Source organism: Triticum urartu, chromosome 3A (genome assembly GCF_056163025.1).
Source record: "Triticum urartu cultivar PI428250 chromosome 3A, HENAU_Tu73, whole genome shotgun sequence".
NCBI classification, from domain to species: Eukaryota; Viridiplantae; Streptophyta; class Magnoliopsida; order Poales; family Poaceae; genus Triticum; species Triticum urartu.
Genome location: NC_141875.1, coordinates 23,941,881 through 23,956,403, shown reverse-complemented (window position 1 = coordinate 23,956,403; position 14,523 = coordinate 23,941,881). Strand labels below are relative to the sequence as shown.

General features: G+C 43.9%; 1 non-coding gene across 1 annotated transcript; it reads left to right on the top strand.

Moving 5' to 3' along the window:
• The first annotated feature begins 9,056 nt into the window (after window positions 1-9,056).
• On the top strand, window positions 9,057-9,129 carry TRNAA-UGC (transfer RNA alanine (anticodon UGC)). The gene has a single exon. It is a non-coding gene; the product is annotated as a tRNA-Ala (tRNA).
• Window positions 9,130-14,523: the final 5,394 nt, after the last annotated feature.

The window sequence follows — 14,523 nt, the reverse complement described above, 5'->3', positions numbered from 1 at the left end:
ACAAGTCTGGTGAGTTTGGTTTAGCCTATGTGAGCGATGACACAAGTTATCGTGTTGCTGGAGTAGGTGACATCAAAATCAAGATGTTTGACGGAGTTGAGCGGATGCTTCGGGGAGTCAGGCATGTGCCAGGGCTAAGGAGGAATCTAATTTCGCTTGGTGTTCTTCATGATAGTGCTATGGAATTCCGTTCTAATCGGGATAAGAAGACCATGAAAATCATGGAAGATGGGGTGATCATGATGATAGGATAGTGGATGACTTCACATCTTTACAAGATGCAAGGGAGCACTATTGCAAGTGGAGCCATGAAGAGTGGAGCTGCAGGAGTAGCAGTGGAGTCCCCCGGTGGCAGCGGGTCTAACCCGCCGGGTAGCTCTCAGCAAGCTACAAAGAAGACAACCCAAGTCCGGAGTACATGGAGGTTCGAGCATGGAGGACTTCTAGGTGGTGCAGAATATTCGCCAAGGTGGAGTTTGTTATATTTGTGTTGAATATATTACGTACGCAAGGGGTTACATGGACTTGGAGTTATAATTGGTGTGGTTAGGTACAAGTTGTGTAGGAGTCGTATACTTGTATCCTAGGTCTCTTATATACGGAGGGGCACCACACGTTGTAACCCATGACGACTTGATAGCAACAAGTACGCGGGGGAGCTGACGGCTTGTGCCGGCGCCCGGGCGGCCGGTGTTGCGATAGGAGCGCCCGTAGTCATGCCCCGAGGATGTAGCTGTTGGGGAACGTAGTAGAAATTCAAAATTTTCTACGCATCACCAAGATCAATCTATGGAGTAATCTAGCAACGAGGGGAAGGAGAGTGCATCTACATACCCTTGTAGATCGCTAAGCGGAAGCGTTCAAGTGAACGGGGTTGATGGAGTCGTACTCGTCGTGATCCAAATCACTGATGATCCTAGTGCCGAACAGACGGCACCTCCGCGTTCAACACACGTACAGCCCGGTGACGTCTCCTACGCCTTGATCTAGCAAGGGGAGAAGGAGAGGTTGGGGAAGACTCCATCCAGCAGCAGCACGACGGCGTGGTGGTGGTGGAGGAGCGCGGGACTCCAGCAGGGCTTCGCCAAGCACTACGAGAGACGAGGAGGAAGAGGGGTAGGGCTGCGCCAACAGGGAGATTGAATCGCGTGTTGGGCTGCCCCTTTGCTCAAGTATATATAGGGAGAGGGGAGGGGCTGCACCCCCACCTAGGTTTCCACCCCTAGGGGGTGGCGGCCAGCCCTAGATCCCATCTAGGGGGCGGCCAAGGGGGGAGAGAGGGGGGGCGCACCACTAGGTGGGCCTTAGGCCCATCTGAGCCTAGGGTTTGCCCTTTTCCCTTCTCTCTTCGCCTTGGGCCCTGGTGGGGGGGGCGCACCAGCCCACCTGGGGCTGGTCCCCTCTCACACTTGGCCCACGCAACCATCTGGGGCAGGTAGACCCACCTGGTGGACCCCCGGGACCCTCCCGGTGGTCCCGGTACGTTACCGATAGCACCCGAAACTTTTTCGGTGACCAAAACAGGACTTCCCATATATAAATCTTTACCTCCGGACCATTCCGGAACTCCTCGTTATGTCCGGGATCTCATCCGGGACTCCGAACAACATTCGGTAACCACGTATATCTATTCCCTATAACCCTAGCGTCATCAAACCTTAAGTGTGTAGGCCCTACGGGTTCGGGAACCATGCAGACATGACCGAGACACCTCTCCGGCCAATAACCAACAGCAGGATCTGGATACCCATGTTGGCTCCCACATGTTCCACGATGATCTCATCGGATGAACCACGATGTCAAGGACTTAATCAATCCCGTATACAATTCCCTTTGTCTAGCGGTACGATACTTGCCCGAGATTCGATCGTCGGTATCCCGATACCTTGTTCAATCTTGTTACTGGCAAGTCTCTTTACTCGTTCCGTAACACATCATCCCATGATCAACTCCTTGGTCACATTGTGCACATTATGATGATGTCCTACCGAGTGGGCCCAGAGATACCTCTCCATTTACACGGAGTGACAAATCCCAGTCTCGATTCGTGCCAACCCAACAGACACTTTCGGAGATACCTGTAGTGAACCTTTATAACCACCCAGTTACGTTGTGACGTTTGGCACACCCAAAGCACTCCTACGGTATCCGGGAGTTGCACAATCTCATGGTCTAAGGAAATGATATTTGACATTAGAAAAGCTTTAGCATACGAACTACACGATCTTTGTGCTAGGCTTAGGATTGGGTCTTGTCCATCACATCATTCTCCTAATGATGTGATCCCATTATCAACGACATCCAATGTCCATGGTCAGGAAACCTTAACCATCTATTGATCAACGAGCTAGTCAACTAGAGGCTTACTAGGGACATGGTGTTGTCTATGTATCCACACATGTATCTGAGTTTCCTATCAATACAATTCTAGCATGGATAATAAACGATTATCATGAACAAGGAAATATAATAATAACCAATTTATTATTGCCTCTAGGGCATATTTCCAACAGTGGCCATATCGATGAACCTCGTTAACAAATATCGTGCCTTGGTGTGTCGTCTATAATCTTGCATTAGCGTTTTATTCTAGCTAGTGCCAGCAAATTTGCAATATGAACGTACATGGCACGCGGAGGTGGCAAGTGGAAAGTTACACATTGCACATAGTATACACATCAATATGTACGTACATATCACATCATTTGTTTGTTGAGAATGGGTTTTCAACTACCGGATGTGTGATGCCCTCGATTCAATCGTACACTAATCATACGTGCAAATGTGTACGATCAAGATCAAGGACCCACGGAAAGATATCACAACACAACTCTAGACACAAATTAAAATAATACAAGCTTTATATTACAAGCCAGGGGCCTCGAGCGCTCGAATACATAAGCTCGAATACACAAGAGTCAGCGGAAGCAAGAATATCTGAGTACAGACATAAGTTAGACAAGTTTGCCTTAAGAAGGCTAGCACTAAAGCAACAACGATCGGAAAGGCAAGGCCTCCTGCCTGGGAGCCTCCTAACTACTCCTAGTCGTCGGCGGTCTTCCCGTAGTAGTAGGCATCCTCCGGGTAGTAGTAGTCATCAGTGGCGTCGTCTGGCTCCTGGGATCCGTCATCTGGTTGCAACAATCGGGTATGGGGAAAAAGAAGTAGCAAAGCAACCGTGAGTACTCATCCAAACTACTCGCAAGACTTACATCAGATCTAAACTAAGTATGCATCTGTATGAAAGGAATGGGTTGTATCTGTGGACTAAACTGCAGAATGTCAGAAGGAAGGGGAAAGTCTAGCCTATCGAAGACTAGCATCTTCAAGCATCTTGCAGCATCAGGAGAGATAAGAGTAGCATAAAGTAAAGTGGTAGAATTATCAACCTCGGCCAGAGATCCTTTCTCGACTCCCTGCAAGAAAGCAATCCCAGAGCCATACTATCCAGTTATCATCTCACATCCAAGTCTCATCTCCATGTCTCAGTTCTAGTTGTATCGATCGGGATACAACTCCAAGTGTCCGTTACCGTAGGACAGGCTATCGATAGATGTTTTGTTCCCTGCAGGGGTGCACCAACTTACCCACCACGCTCGATTAACTCCGGCCAGACACACTTTCCTGGGTCATGCCCGGCCTCGGCCAAACAATACGCCACAACCCGACCTAGTCTCAATAGAGAGGCCAGCACGTCGGACTAAACCTATGCCCCCAGGGGTCATGGGCCATCTCCCCGGGAACTCCTGCATGTTGCGTACGCGGCCGGTGAGCAGACCTAGGTACCTCCTTCAACAAGGTAGGTGCTTTCCAGTCCAACCCGGCGCGCGCCGCTCAGTCGCTGACGTCTATTAAGCTTTGGCACGATGCAGAACGCCCATACTATGCCCACGTGATGGTTAGTGCTATCAGGCCAGAGGCCCCTCGGATCAAATATCCAAATCGTAGTGGATTAGGAACGCACGGTAACAAGCAGAGACTCACGAAAGATGTGTCCCCGTTGCCCCGTCTCAAGTACTTGCGACAAGGGCTAAGAATGCCCGGCCACGCCTTGTAAGTATCTCGCGGGCACCTTCCAGGTCAACCGACTCCACATCACTCGCTATTAAGCTCGCGCGGGTACCCCTCAGGGCCGACCCGTCTTAGTAACATGGCTCAGTGCAAAGTCAAAGTAACCATAGTAACTGTGTGTCTAAAACCAAGGGGAAAACCCGAGGAATCACCCCTGGTGAATTCCACTCGATGTTGTCATCAAGGTGAACGTAAGAGGATCCACCCTCGAGGTTCACATTTGATGGGTTGCATGACAGAGCCGTAACGGAAGTGGTTAAGGAGGAAATCACCCTCGATAACCTCAACCGTATAGCTACACTACAGAGATCTCATCAGGAGTGATGTAAGAGGTTCCACCCTCGGCACTCGATGGTAACTCTGTAGAGTCATACAACTAAGGGGGGTGATGTGCGGTGTCGGGGCCTGGACGTCGATCACGTTGATCGAGTCATCGAATATAAAGCGAGGCGACTGGGACAAGGTGGGGCCACTGATGGATCACTAACCAACCTATACTAAGCAGTTTAGGATAAGCAGGTAAGGTATGAAAGCAGGTAACAACAACAGGCTATGCATCGGAGTAGGATCATACAGAAAGCAGTAGCAGTTCTAATGCAAGCATGAGAGGGAAAGAAATGGGCGATATCGGAATGCTCAAGGGGGGTTTGCTTGCCTGGTTGCTCTGGCAAGGAGGGGGGTCGTCGTCGACGTAGTCGATCACAAGGGCAGCATCGGTCTCGAGGTCTATCGGAGAGAAGAGGGGGGAGAAACAGTAAATATAAAGCAACTTAGCACCACAAAGCATAACATGGCAATAAGATGTGCCGGGTGTGACCTAACGCGGTAGGAGGTGATACCGGCGAAGGGGGAAAACATCCGGGAAAGTATTCCCGGTTCCGGACGTCTGTTGGACAGATGAACCGGAGGGGAAAGGTTGCATGTTCACTATGCTAGGGATGTGTGGCAGACGAACGGAGGGCGTATTCGGATTTGTCTCGTCGTTCTGAGCAACTTTCATGTACAAAGTTTTTCGATCCGAGCTATGGTTAATTTTCTATGTTTTTTTGAAGTTTTAAAGACATTCTACAATTTAAATTTAAAACGAAAATAAGTTTGCTGCATCAGCATGACATCATCATGACGTCAGCAGGGTCAACAGTCAACTCTGACCGGGTTGACTGGTCAAAAGGGCCTGTGGGGCCCATCTGCCATTGACCTAACTAAACTAACTGTGTTAATTAACTAAATTAGGCAATTATGCTAATTAAGTTAAGTTAATTAAGCTAATTAAATTGATTACTAATTAATTAATTAATATTTAATTATTTTTAACTAATTTTAATTTCATTTTGGGGGCGGGCCCCACTGTCATAGGCCCATGTGGCCAAACGGGCTAACGGGTGCGGGCGCCGGGCGGCGGATGCAGGCGATGCCCAACGGGCGCTGGCGTTCGGGGCCGCACCCGAACGGGCGTGCGCCCAGGCCAGCGGGGGAGGCGCCGGCCACGGCAGCAGGTGCTAGCGCCGACGAGCGGCGGCCAGCAGGAGGCGATGGTAGGCGGCGCGAGGAGGGGCGGCCGGCGCGACGAAGCAACAACAGCGACGGCGGGGCTGCAGGGCAGGGGCGGCGCGGCGCTAGGGGGAGACGGGCAGGCAGTTGTGGTGGAGCGGGAGGGCGACGCAGGGTGGCTGTACAGGGCGACGCCGGCGAGCGCTGGGGCTGCGGGGACGCGGTGAGCGCGCCGGGGAGGGTAGCGGTAAGCGGGCACGCGCATCGGGCGTGGCCGGCGCGGCACGGGCGCGTAGGGACTACGATGCGGGGCGCGTGAGCTCGTGCGTAGCACGCGGCCACGGGCGCGGACGCGACGAGCGCAGGGCCCGGGCGCGGCCTCGGTGACGGAGGACGGCAGGGAAAAAAAGGGGAAACAGCGAGGGCTCACAGCGGAGCGTAGGGAGGCGGCAGTGGGCTCGGGGAGGGTCGAGATGGCCGGAGACGACGACGAGGGCAGCGGTGTTCGAGAAGGGAGACGAGTTGGGGAGGCGTCGATCCGCTTGATGTGCCGACTCCGAGCTCCATCCGGGGCTTGTAGCCGATGTGGAGGAGTCCGGTGGAGCCGTTGGACGCGTCGGCGTGGTGAGGGAGGGGTCGAGGCCGCGGCAACGGTGCCGACGGCGCTCCGGCAGAGAGAACCGAGAGGGACAGAGCCGAGCGAGAGGGGGGAATCTGGGGCTGACGAGGACGAGGCCGAGGGGGAGACTTATCCCCTCGGCGGCGTGGGTGGTTCGAGTGGGCCGGCCTGGCCGACCAGCTGGATGGCCAGCTGGGCCACGAGGCCCACTAGGGGGTGGTGGCCTTTTCTTTTATTTATTTTTTTGAATTGCCTCTGTTTCCTATTTAAAAGAGCTACTGAATTATTTTTGTTAAATGTGGCACTTTGCACAAAAAATAGATAGGAACAAAGTGAAGTTGCATAAAAAGTTTGGAGTCAAAAGGAGTTGGCTAACCATTTTCAGAAATTGGAAAGGCCAATTTAATTATTGTTGGACCACAAGATAAAATCCCAGGGGCATTTTGGGAACTCAAATGAGGTTGGTTCCAACTTGATAAATATCCAAGGATTATTTGCCACCTTTTGAACATTTTAGTTTTCATGCTTGACAAACTTGGATTTTTGACTTTAAATTTTGAATTTGAATTTGAATCATGATTTGGATCAAGTGAGGATTAGCAACAGTAATGTGATGATGTGGCATCATTAGCGGAGGATTACTGTAGCTTAATTATCCAGGCGTCACAGGATGTCCCTACACCCTCTATGAACAATAAATTCAAAAAGAAAAAACTAAAACTGTGCGACGTCTAATATGCTCAAACTTTGTAGGTGCTTGCAAGTTTTTATGCAGAAAAAAACATTCGAGGAGCTCTACACAAGAAAAAGATTTCAGTGTTCAAAGTTTTGAGCACTTTTAGCATTGACATATCTTTCTCATGTGTACACCTTTCTTTATATGATATTTCGTTACGAAAACTTGCAAGCTCCTAAAAAGTTTGAGCATATTTGATGTCACAAAGTTTCAGGTTTTTATGATTTATTTTCATTTTTTAAAATGTACTTTTCATAGAGGGTGTAGGAACACCCGGAAGCTATCACATCTTTCTCTTGTTTCTTTCATCTTCATACGGATAGCACTTCACAGCTCACACGATGGATATGTAGCACTCTCACCAATAGTCATCAGCTAAATATTTTTGATGTAAAATTAAATATGTTCAATGAATGTATTTTTTGCCACAATTCACATCTTCATGGAGAAACACGTCCAGAATTTCACATGAAACGATTTAGATAGATGGGGCAATTTCCAGTTTGTCAGCATGAGTCCCTTCCATTTTACGTCTTGTTAATTTTTTTTCTTGAGGTTGTTTCCCGTTAATTCTTGGTCTTGTTATTCATTTAAAAAAATGAGTAATGCAAAAACAAATGGAAGATGAAAGGATATTCTTTTAGGAATAAGATGAAAAGAATTCAGGCTCCATTGCTATTGAACAAAACACCAATGGACTAGGTCAGAATTACATTTTTTTTCCATGCTTCGAAACAAGCAAGGATAAGTCAGTTCTTTTTACAAGAGAGAGCAAAAGGCCACTTCATCCTGCTACTGTTTGTGGCAGCGGTGGTAGCTATTGTGCTCGGTGACTGCGTGGGCGAGGAGAAGCAGGGCCAGAGATGGATCGGCTCTTTCGCACAACTCATATAGGAAAACACATGGCTTGTTTGTTTCACTCCAACATCTCATAGTAACTACTAAGCCCATGAATACATGCTCCCGTTTAAAGCTATAGCATGCTGACTTGCTACTGTTTGTTACTTGAGGAAGGAATACACTTTGTGATGGACTATGACACTATGTATATATACATACGAGCCATATGCCTAGATAATAAGATGGCCATGTATCTAGTCATGATTATATTACTGCACCATGCATGCAATTCGTTCTTGTTAGCAATTGCATTGTTTCTCTTACTCTTCACATGAAGAATGCAGGCACAACATGTGTGCCTTACTGGAAATTTAATGTGCTGCTGCTGCATTTGGGCCTCGTGTCGTGCACCATACTCCAATAGCCAATAATTGACCTGCTTAGATTTGTTGTATTTCGTAACGACGCCATGGATTGCATCTCTACATGGAAATACTTCATTTTTTCAAAAACGCAGAAAATACTTCTTTCCAGAAGCTATGTTTTACAATATTAAAGAATTTAACCTTTTGAAGCAACAACCAGTTTCCCCAGAAAATAAAGCAACGAAAGATTTTCTAATTGGTCCACTAATCCTCAAAGTTTGTGGGGCCTATTTGTCTGTAAGGAAATGCACTTGGCATGCTCAGCCACCGATACTGTCTGCTCCACCGAGTGGAGCAATGAGCACCCTTGCTCGATGGGTTTCATACTTTCATTTGGCAAAATCTTGTCACGGTTGATCACAACCTCCAAGGAGATAGGAGCAGACTGCAGCCAGTACGAGCACCCCGGCAAAACAGAAACTTCTCACTTCAGAAAACATGATAAACTTCAAACCCCTTTGCTTTCGTATAAATGTACATTGAACATTTGCTGTTTCTGTCTGGACATTTGGAAAAACATGGTTCCAAACGAATCCATCATCTCTTCCCTGAGAATGGCATAGAACTGACTACAGGTTTGGGTTTGCTTGTTTTTGACAGCATGGACGACTATACCACAAAAAGAGAGAAGCGAATAATTTTTAGTACAAAGCACTCTACACGGTTTGCTTGTTCTGAACAAGTACGCATCATCGTAAAATTGCCAGAACAAAATTCACTAGATAAAACTTATACACACACACACTCTCACTCTTGGGAGCGTGTATTCCTATGCCAGTACTACCCTGCTGCCTGTTCCTCTGATAACCATTTCATTGGGATTAAGGAAGTGATAAATGATAATGAAAATGTTTAAGACTACCTTTGCATCAACGGGGATGTAGCTCAAATGGTAGAGCGCCCGCTTTGCATGCGGGAGGCACGGGGTTCAATCCCCCGCATCTCCAATTCTTTCTACAATTTTTAATGTCTGTGCGGCCTTTTTTAATCAGTTGGGCCTTTAGAAAATTTGGGCCGTGTTGGGCCTCAATTAATACAGTTAGCCTCTCTGTTGGGCTCTCGGTAAGGGAGGATCACGAAACCTTTTGTTTTTTGCTTCCATATAAGAAGCAGAGACGTGGAGGCACAGATTTGCTTCCGTGAGAAGCACAACTGCACTTCTTGAGAAGAGAAAAAATCATGATTTTTTGCTTTCACGAGGAGCACATATTTGCTTCTCGTGGAGGTTTGCTCCTGTGAGAAGCACGCGGAAAGGGAAAAATGCGATGTATTTTACTATCACGAGAAGCGCATATTTGCTTCAAGTGGAGGCATTGATTTGCGGTGGGTTTTTCCGCATTTGTTTTCTTCCACAAGAAGCACATATTTGAATCTCATGTGCTTCAGGAAAAGGGGAAAAGTTCCTTGAAACCTATTAACATGTTATCTAGTTTTGAAGATTTCGGCGCAAGAAATCCAATGGTGAAATTGGTTTAGCATTTAGACGCATAATTCAAGAGATGAAATATATTTAAAAAAATCTACGAAAAAAGAAAAACTTGCAGGTTGTGACAAGTGCCACTTGTCAGCCTCTAAAAAGATAGGAGTGACCATTGGCAAGGGTATCCCTCAACTAATATTTCATTCATTTATTGCAGGCTATGCTAATTATTTTTATCCATCGCCCCCTTATAGGTACGTAGAAGCCCATCTGAGGTCGATCGATCGACCCGTACACATGGAACTGGCTATCATCATGTTCTACTCTTCTTTCTACTTCTTTTACGACCGGGAGAGGGCGGGGGGGTGGAGGGGGGGGGGGGCATTTGTCGTAAGTGCTAGGGGACCTCCTATATGCCGCTTATTGGGGGCAAATAGTAGACGATTAGCACATGGGACAGCTGACCTGGGTTGGCCCATTTGTGGTAGAGTGCGATGAAAAATCAACAAAAATCGGTGCCCTAGGTCGGATGACCAACGCCAGAAACGCTCGTGCTGCTAGCCAGTGCGACCGACTGACTCCACTTCAAGATTTGTAGCGTGATTCTTAAAGAAAAACGAACGACAGCGGCAAAGCTTAAAGAACAACTCACATTTTCCCCCAAAAAACATGTCTTAGTGGTATCGAGCGCACGACCTCCTGTGTACCACGTCGATAGCCAATGTATTTAACAGATTTTTTATCTAAAAATGGCAGCTTATTTTATATAAACAACAGGTAGTGAAAGATTTAATCCTTTTTTGAAATTTGAACGTGAATTTCTTTTCCACAAAAGTAAACATTTTTTTGAAAAAAAACAAACATTTACAAAATTTGATAACAAATTATTAAAGACTCAAACATTTTTTAATGGAACAAAATTGAAAACGAGAACATTTTCTGAAACTACGAACAACTGTTTGAAAATGCAAACATTTTTAGAGAAACAACAACAAATTAAAAAACCCGAATATTTTCCGAAATTATGAACAAAATTTTAAAAACGTGAATGTTTTATGAAATTTTTCTTTGAGCTAACACAGTAGGGAAAATCCCTACCATAACTCGGTTTTTCATTAATATGAGGGGGTAATACATGGCACTGTACATGGATGGTACAAAAAGATAATTACAAAAAAAAGTTCACAATGTGTCTAGCCATGATTGCATTCCCTCCTTAAGGCTGGGCTTGGCTCTTTTCATGATGGTGCCGTAATGCTCTTTGAAGCAAGTTATGCAATGTGGTAGATCTCTTTCATTGTTGTCAAAGATGATGCCAGGCCTATGCTTCCATGTGCTCCAACATCCTGCTATCAAACTTTCTTTGAAACCCTTGTTGTGGTATCTGTTCTTGCCATCTGCAAGCATCTCAATGGTATCTAGGTCTGTGTTCCATTCAATTCAAATGGCCATCTAGAATTTTTTGCTGAAAACACATTCAAAGAAAAGGGGCTGCAGATACCCATTAGGCTCATCATCACATCCATAAATGTGTTATGAAATTCCCTGAACATTTTATAAATTTAAGAACAAATTATGGAAACAAGAATAATTTTGAATTTGTGAATAAAGTTTGAAAACAGGAAGATTTTTTTTCAAAAACGTGAACACTTTCCTTAATTATGAACTACATTTTCAAAATGCAAAAATTTTCAGAAATTCGCTGAAAATTTGTTGAATTTGCGAGTAAATTTCGAAAATAACTTTTGTAAAAAATTCGAACAATTTCAGAATTATAAACCACTTCTTCAAAATGATTGCGAACAAATTATGAAAACACGTTTTTTTTGAATTTTTGAACAATTTTTGATAAATGTGAACTTTTTTCTAAATTGTGAATACCATTTTCAAAATGCAAACACTCTATGAAATTCCCCGAACATTTTTTGAATTTGTGAATAAATTTTGAAAACAGGAATATTTTATGAAATTCACAAACAAAAATTTAGAATGTGATTTTTTTCAGAAATTCTTTACAGTTTTGAACAATTTTGGAAAAGAAGTAAACAAAATTTGCAGTACTAATCTGTTTTGGAAGTTCTGAGCAAAGTTTTAAAACAGAAAATAAATTATGAAACATATTTAGGAAAGTGCGAACATTTTATTAATTTTGATAACATTTTTTGATAAAATAAAATACAAACTTAAAAATAAAAAAATGAACAAAATTGAAAGAAGAAACACAAAACAGGAAGGATAGACAAAGAAGAAAACTATTTTTTTTTTTGGAAAAAAAGCCGGTTTGGGAACTTACTAGAAGGTTCCCAAAACCAGAAAAAACGGCCTCAAAGCTCGAGAACGTTCCCCAAACCGGAAAGAGAAAACTTTGTGTACAAGTAGAGAAATATCTCAAGTGCTGCGGCGACAATTTGTGCAACATGTGGCAAATAGGAAACGATTTTTTACCCTGCAAAAAAATAAAAATCAATTTCTATCCATATGCTTCCCTTTATAGGTAGGGAAAAGTGGAAAACCCTAGCTGAGGTCTCCATCAACGTAACTTCATTTGTAGTTTTGTCTTTGGGCAGTGTTATGCATCCGTCGATAGATAATTTGAAAAGATCCGCCCACTCAGCAGTTAGATCTGGTCCAACCAACGGTTAACCCCGTCCTCATTGTTGCAACAAAGTCAGTGTTGCAGAACCCTCTTTGCAACATAGTTCATATTGCTGGAACATTTAAGTGTTACAATTTTTTTAGTCTTCACTTTTTTGCAACATGGATGATGTTGCAGAAGGATTTTTGCAACATAAATGATGTTACACAAATTAGAGGAAGAACGGGAGCTTGGGAGGAACACATGAGGCAACTGCGCTCGACGGATCCAGATTCAGATCCTACAACATACCGGTGGGAAAACTGCAACATAGGCTCAGTTGCAAAACATAAAAGATAATGCTAGGTGAGCCCCGCATGACACATGTCACACAGACGAGGCGGCAAACGTCCGCGTGCGATCTGCCTGCTGAAACCAAGCCTTTTTCTTTGTCTTTTCTTCTTTTTCGACATGTTGTTCATTTGCCGCAAATGCTACGTCTCGCTTATTGTGAGACCGTAGCAACGCTCGCCTCAAGTAATCGGTTATGTGGGCTGGCCCAACAAGATGAACCCAGTGATTTTTGGAACCTTTTCAGATGCGGTTAGTGAAACTTTTTGCACTGTTTGGGTCGGTTTTATTTTCTGTATTCTCTGTTTTTATTTTAATTTTCATTATTTTAATTTTTTTAAATGCAAGCCAATTTTCTTCGAATGCACATTTAACATTTTTTGTATACAAATGGAAAATTTGTTTTGATACACATTGAACATTATTTAGATACATGTTGAACAATTATCCGACTATACATGTGAAATATTTGTAAAATGTGCATTGAATATTTTGAAGTAAAAAATAAACATTTTAAAAACATAATTAAAATTCATTACCAAATATCATCAATATTTTTAAACATGTAAGAAATTATTAGAAAGTTTTTATAAAATATCACAAACATTTTATTATATGTTATGATTATCTTTTGAAATTACGTGAACAACCTTTTTACAGTTCATAAGCGTTCTTGTAAAATGCCATGAAACATATTTTTAAACACACTGTCATTTTTTAAATTCCATGAACAATTCTTTGAATTTTACATTGTTTACATGAACAATTTTTTTATACTTTTCATAATATTCTTGGAAATATCATGAACAAAATTTAAAAAATGTGTATATTTTTAAATGTCACATTTTTCAATGGTACTACCTTTTCAGGACTGCATGGAATTCTTTTAATACGTGGCAAATGTTTACTAAATTTTTTATTGCAATAATTTTTGATATATGTGTATATTTTGAAATAGTCTCTCTATATACACATACGAAGCAAAATAGCCCAGCACTGGTGCAGCAGGACAAGTTTTCATTGATGGGTTCAGTCACAATTTTTTAATGAGTTCACGTCAAGTAAACATGCACCTACTTGCACGTACGAAGCAAAATCCGTTGGGTTCAGTTCAACCCAATTTGGATCCGCCGCTGACAACAATGAGCATTGCATGAGAGGGCGTGCTCTTTCACTTTTGTTTGCCGGCTTGGTTGTATAGAGGCTCACCATCCATGTCAGTTCAACTCATGCGCGATGATCTAGCCAACATGCTACAATCGTGCTTTATGTTCTCCGATCGGCGAGGACGTGCATCATTGTGTCTCTCCTCTTACAGATCAACTCTGTTTGGATGTGAAGCACTACTGTGATATTTGATTTTGCCTGGTGCCACGGCACTCGAGAAATGATATTAGGTATGATATTAACTGTATGTTAAACATGTTGAGAATTCACCATTTAAGTAATATAGCTCAATGGTTTGACTTAGTTTGATTGCCGAGATAGAATTGAATTTGCCCCTCGATATATTTTTATTGGTATAGATGACAATGCATCTCGAGCTCTGCTTTTTCTTAGCTAGCTTAATGAATGAAGATAGAAAGGGGAAAAGATGAGGAAGAAACAAGCGCGGGAGACAGGTCGGTGAAAAGATAAGATTTGAAAGGGAAAGGCGGATAGACTCCACAGGAGACAGCAGTGTTGTCCGGGGAAGGCGATGACGCGGATGAGTTTGTGAATTGGAGCTTTTCCGCTGTTAAACTCTGCCGCGCCGTCGAATGGTAAAATCGAAACTTGCCAAAATTTCATGTTTAGCTCACTCCAAATAGCAAATGATTGGGCCACAAGGAGCCGAACCGACCAGTCACAAAATACTGTCTGCGCGTGATCTACCTCCTATCACGGATGCTGGCTATCTATTAGATTAGAGATCTGGCGATATGAATCTGCATGCATGCTGTTGATATATAGTACTCCCTCTGTTCTTAAATATAAGTCTTTTTAAAGATTTTA